We start from the raw sequence: 6000 nt of genomic DNA, 5'->3' as shown, positions 1-6000 counted from the left end.
TTTTTTTTTAACAGCCTATAAGAATGTCATTAAAGGGTTCTTTAAATGGTGGTGCCAATGCCAGTGCCGAAAACCATCAATTTCAGAGATAAAGCTAGATAGCTCTATGTGCCTGGCACAGCGTTAAGCCCTTCACACTAATGGATTCATTCGATTCTCATAACCATTCCATGGGGGAGGTGCTATTATTAATCCTCCCATTTTAGTGCAGAAGAAATTGAAACAGAGAGGTTGAATAATTTGTTCAAGATCACACAGTTGTAGAGCTTAGGTTCTTAATAATAATACACTGTCCAGAAGGCCAATCAAGGCAGATGCAGGCTTCAGAAGGGTGAGGCAGGAGGATCACAAGTTCTAGGCTGTGGCAAGATCCTATCTCAGGGAAGGGGGGGGAAAAGAGATAAGAAAGCTGGGGATGTAGTTCAGTAGTAGGGTGCCCCTGGGTTCAATCCCCAGTACCCCCCGCAAAAAAAAAAAAAGCCAAACAAGGGGCTCAGTGGTATGTGGGCTTAGCACATGTGGGCCCTAGGTTCAATCTGCAGCACTAAAAAATAAAAATTAAAAGGTAAAGAAGACCAAATAGTTGCCAGAAAATGTGATACTGGGGCTATTGCTAACCACAGTACAAAATATAAAGTGATAGAGAAGGCAGCTGTAGGGGAAAACTTTGCTAAAACAAATGTAGGTTGATGTGTTCTGAATCTCCTGCCTCAAATGCACATTTAATCCATATTGTTTAACCAAAATAAAACAGCAGGAAAAATAAAATAAATAAAATAGGGAGATAAGGTGGCTGCTGAGTATAATGCGATTGAGCCCACTAACCATTATTATGGAGGAAAAATCAGAATGTTCCTCAAACAAATCTGGTTATTATCAATGTCCACTTTTAAATACACAAATGGCATAGATTCAAACTTATTTTTAATAAGTACTTTTTAGTTGTAGTTGGATACAATACCTTTATTTTATTTATTTATTTTTATATGGTGCTGAGGATTGAACCCAGGGCCTCTCATGTGCTAGGCCACCACAGTTGAGCCACAACCCCAGCCCCATAAATTCAAACTTATAAAGCATAGGTACACTTCCCTTTGACCTTTACAATTTTATCCCTGGGCATTTACCCTATGGGTATGTTCACACATGAACAAAATATAGCGTGCATAAGAGGCACTGTCTCTAATAGCAAAGCATCAGGAAACCAACCATCTAAGTGTCCACAGTATAATGACAGTTAAACACACCATAGTGCGTCCACTTGAGGGAATACTATGCAGTTATTTTAAAAGGAAGTTTTTTTCCAATAAGCATACTAAAAGGCATTTAATAACATTTAACAGTATTAGCCATCAGGGAAATAAATGCATATCAAAACCACAATAATAAGCTACCACTTTGTACCAGGATAACTATAATAAAAAATTCATCCGGTCACAGTGGCACACGCCTGTAATCCCAGCATCTTGGGATGCTGAAACAGGAAGAGCAGAAGTTCAAGGCCAGCCTCAGCAATTTAGTGAGGCCCTTAGCAACCTATTGAGAACCTGTCTCCAAATAAAAAGTGCTGGAGATGTGGCTGAGTGGTTAAGCACTCCTGGGTTCAATCCCTGGGAAGAAAGGAAGAAAGAAAGAAAATGAAGGGAAGGGAGAGGAAGGAAGGAGGGAGGGAGGGAGACAGGGAGGAAGGAAGGAGCTCACTGGTAAAGCACCTCTGCATTAGATCCCCAGTATCCCCAAAAAAAGTTCACTAGGGATAGAACTTAGCATGTTAGCATGTGCTTAACATGCTTGAGACCTGGGTTGGATCCCCAGCACCACAAAAACGAAACAAAAAAACTTAAGTAATAATAAATATTGGCAAGAATGTAGAGAAATTGGAACCCTCATATACTCCTGATAGAAAGGTTAAAATGGTCTAGATTCCCTCAAATGGTTAAAAACAGAATTACCAATGAACCAAGAATTCCAATCCTGATATCTGGCCAAAAGAATTAAAATAGGAGCTGGGAATGTAATTCAGTGGGAGAGTACTTACCTATCATGAGCAAAACTCTGGGTTCCATCCCCAGAAACCACCCCCCCAACACACACACACTCAAATTGAAAACACATCCAAGATAGAGCTGGGCACAGTGGCACACATCTGTAATCCCAAAGTTTAGGAAGCCGAAGCAGGAGGATCGCAAGTTCAAAGCCAGCTTCAGCAATTTAGTGAGGTCCTAAGCAACTCAGTCAGACCCTATCTCTAAATAAAATATAAAAAAGGTCTGGGGATGTGGCTCAGTGGCTAAGCACCCTGGGTTCAATCCCTGGGAAGAAAGGAAGAAAGAAAGAAAATGAAGGGAAGGGAGAGGAAGGAAGGAGGGAGGGAGGGAGACAGGGAGGAAGGAAGGAGCTCACTGGTAAAGCACCTCTGCATTAGATCCCCAGTATCCCCAAAAAANCTCAGCTGGGCTAAGCACCCTGGGTTCAAAAATCCCTGTAGCCAAAAAAAAAAAAAAAAAAAAAAGGTCCAAGATAGGATGGATGGCACATGCCTAGAATCCAGGAACTTGGGAGTCTGAAACAGGAGATCACAAGTTCAAGGCCAGCCTCAGCAACTTAGGGAGACTCTGTCTCACAATAAAAACTGAAAAAGGCCGAGGATATAGCTTAGTGGTAAAGCACCCCTGGATTAAATCACCAGTACCACAAGAAAAGAAAAAAGTACAACTCACACATGAATACTTATAGTAGGGGCATTGTTCATAATAGCCCCAAAGTGTAACAACCCAAACTGATGAATGGGTAAAAAAATGGTGATATACATTCCATACAATGGAATATTATTCAGCCATATAAAGGAATACATGCTAAAACCTGAATGAACATTGAAAACATGCTACATGAAAAAAAAAAAACATGCACAAAAGGCCATATATGGTACAATTCATTTATATATGTCCAGAATAGGCAACTCTATAGAGATGAAAAACAGATTAATGATTGCTGAGGGGCGGGGGAGGGGCAAAGATGGAAGACTTGGGGAACGGTGTTTAGTGGGTGTAGGATTTTTGGGGGGAGGATAATGAAATGTCCTAAAATTGGTGATGGCTGCCCAGCTCTGAATAACTAAAAGCCAGTGAATTGTGCACTTTAAATAGGTGAATTGTCTGGCTTGAAGATTATATGTCAATATAGTGTTTAAAGGGAAGCTCTTTACATACTGTTATGATCTCCAAAATATATTAAGTGAAAAAAAAGTAAAACACAAACAATTATTTATGCAACTGAGTGGGAAAATACAGCTGTTTGTATAGGTACAGGATATTTCTGGAACGCACAGAAAGCTCCAGTAATAGAAATTGGTTCTAGAGAGGGAAACTGGAGAAATGAGGGACCCAGAGTAAGAGAGGGAATTGCTAGTTTTTAATTAAGAGAGATTTAGAAAAGCATAAAGAATAACACAATGTATACCCACGTGCCCTCCACCTGCCTGTATTTTTTTATTGTACTGGGTGTGAACTGAGGAGTGCTTTAACCACTGAGCCAAATCCTTAGACCTTTTTTTTTTTTAAAGTTATTTCTTTTTCTTTTTTAATTTATTTTTTAGACCATAAGTTTAAGATCAGGCTCAGCAACTTAGCAAACTCTTGTCTCAAAATAAAAAATAAATAAAATATCTTTATTTTATTTATTTATTTATTTTTATGTGGTGCTGAGGATCGAACCCAGGGCCTTGCACTTGCTAGGTGAGCGCTCTGCCGCTGAGCCACAACCCCAGCCCCTAGACCTTTTTGTTTTCTTTAATTTTGAGACAGGGTATCGCTAAATTCTGAGAGTCTCACTAAATTGCTGGTCTCAAACTTGCAATCCTCCTGACTCACCCAAGTCTCTGGGATTACATGTGTGTGCCACCAGGCCCAGCCCTCACCACCTGCCTTTAAAGGTCATTACTAGTTGGGCGCTGGAGGTAATACCTGAATTCAGGAGCCTGAATCAAAGGATCATAAGTTTAAGATCAGGCTCAGCAACTTAGCAAACTCTTGTCTCAAAATAAAAATAAAAAGGGCTGTGGATGTAGCTCGACAGTAGAACACTTACCCAGCATGAGTGAAGCCAGTTCAATATCCAGCAACACAGACACACACACAAAATGTATACTGTTGTTCAATCTCCATGTGTCCCTCTCCAATCACATGCCAGCTACCCCTGGAGGGAACTACTGTCCTACATTTGGGGTTTATCTTTCCCATGCATTTTATATATTTACTATACTTTAAGTATCCCTAATCAATACTGCATGTTAAACTATACATATTCTTTTACAATTGTTTTTTTCATGTAATATTTCGACTCATTCATATTGATACGTGCAATGTTAGTTTGTTTTCTTTGCTGTATAATATTCTATTCGGTATATAATATATCCAACATTGATGCCTAATTTTCCAAGATGGCCATAATGCAATTTCTCATCCCACATGCTCTTATTACTGATGCTCCTCTCACTGAGTGGTAAAGTCTATGATCCCTCCTGTGAATTTGAGTGGGCCAGTCACTGTGGCAAAAGTAGAGCAATGCAACTTTCAACGCCACATTAGAAGAGACAATAGTTTCCTCTGGTTCTTGAGAAGCTCCCTCTTGGAATCTAGCTGCCATGTTATAAGGAAGCCCAGGCCATATGGAGAAGCCATGCATAGGCATTCTGGTCAATGGCACACACTGAGGTCCCAGCTTAGTACTAGCACTGGTTATCACCAAATATGTGAAGAATCTTTAAGAGGACACCAGCCCCAGCTAACATCTTTCTGCAAACACTTGAGAGACAGTAAGTGACAACAGCCTAATTGAACCCAGTAAACCCCCATCACCATAAAAAAATTTTTTAAAAATGATTGTTGATTTAGGCAACTAAGATTTGAGGTGATTCGTTAGGCATTGGACAACTGGACTCTGTCACAGTCTGTCCTTTCTCCAGGGTACATTCCTAGGAGAAAAATTGCTGGGTTGGAAAGGAGAGTATGTCAACCTCAACTTTTCATAGCCCATCAAATTATTTCCAAAGTGGTTGGCACAAAGTTATGTCCCGTCAGCAGTATATATACTCTCGTTATCCAAATCTTCCCTGACACTTGAGACTTAGATTTTTGCCAGTCTACTGAGCACAGGATGGACTTATTGTGTATCTTTTTTCCCCCACCTCAGTACTGGGGATTGAACCCAAGGATGTTCAACCATTGAGTTAGTTACATTCCCAGCAATTTTTTTTTTTTTTTTTTAAATCAGAGTCTCATTAGGGGGCTGGAGATGTGGCTCAAGCAGTAGCGCGCTCGCCTGGCATGCGTGCGGCCCGGGTTCGATCCTTAGCACCACATACAAACAAAGAATGTTATGTCCACCGAAAACTAAAAAATAAATAATTTAAAAAAAATTACATCTCTCTCTCTTTCTCTCTCCAAAAAAAAAAAACTAAAAAAAAAAAAACAGGGTCTCATTAAGTTGCTGAGACTGGCCTTGAACTTGCAATCCCCCTGCTCAGCCTCCTAAATTGCTGGGATTACAGGTGTGCACCACTATATCCAGCACTGTGTATCCTTTTGAACCTTTGAATTGTGTACTGTTTGCATGAATTAATTCAAGATAAGTACTTCAATGTATGTGAATAAGTGCTTTTCTGTTTTAAACATGTGGTACATATTTGGGTTCCATATTAAGATTTCATTTTTTAAAAAAAGAAGATATGCTAGTAGCAAAAACTATATTTCACAACTAGACATTTGTGTCTCTCTCTCTCTCTCTCTCTCTGGTGCTGGGGACAAAACCCAGGGCCTCATGCATGTTAACCATGCACTTTATTACGGAGCAACACCCCCAGCCCAAATATCTTAGTTTCTAATACTGTTCAGCAATAAAAGCAATTGGGCTCCTTGAAGACAGGGCCAACTCTAGGACCAGGGCAGGAAACACACAAGATGAACTGGAGCACCATGCAGTGCCAGAAAGTAAGGATGGGCT

Source organism: Marmota marmota, unplaced genomic scaffold (genome assembly GCF_001458135.2).
Source record: "Marmota marmota marmota unplaced genomic scaffold, marMar, whole genome shotgun sequence".
Lineage (NCBI taxonomy): Eukaryota > Metazoa > Chordata > Mammalia > Rodentia > Sciuridae > Marmota > Marmota marmota.
Note: the sequence above shows the minus strand (reverse complement) of the source record.